Source organism: Opisthorchis viverrini, assembly GCF_000715545.1.
Source record: "Opisthorchis viverrini unplaced genomic scaffold opera_v5_7, whole genome shotgun sequence".
NCBI classification, from domain to species: Eukaryota; Metazoa; Platyhelminthes; class Trematoda; order Opisthorchiida; family Opisthorchiidae; genus Opisthorchis; species Opisthorchis viverrini.
In genome coordinates this window covers 1,471,593-1,472,072 of record NW_008751663.1, presented here as the reverse complement: position 1 = coordinate 1,472,072, position 480 = coordinate 1,471,593, and positions in this window count along the sequence as shown.

Below are 480 nucleotides of genomic sequence, written 5' to 3'. Positions count from 1 at the left end.
GCGGTTTCATCATCATCATCAAAGACAGCAACATCAGTGTTGCCACTGACGCTTCACTCGCGGTTTGCGCCATCCTGAAGGAGGCGTGGAGAACAACACTCGTCTCGGTAGACGGTATTTCGGCATGCGTAGCACACGACCGAGCCATCGCGGTCGATGATGCTGGATGTTCTCCCGGATGGAGGTGTTTGCAGAACAACCAAATACCCGTTTTCTAATCGCCTCGTTACTGAAACGCTGACGCCATCCACAACCAACCACGCTTCTGAGGCATCGGTGGCCGAAAACCTGAAGACGCCTCACATCATATGTCCGCAGAGGCCATGTCTCGCACCCATACAAAAACATAGCCCTTATTGTAGCCTGGCACACGACCCTTAAGATCCAGTGAGGTGCCTTTTTGACGCCACAAGTGACGCAAATTAGCAGACGTGATTCGAGCCTTTGAGATTCTCGCACTGACTTCATCAGAGCTAATAC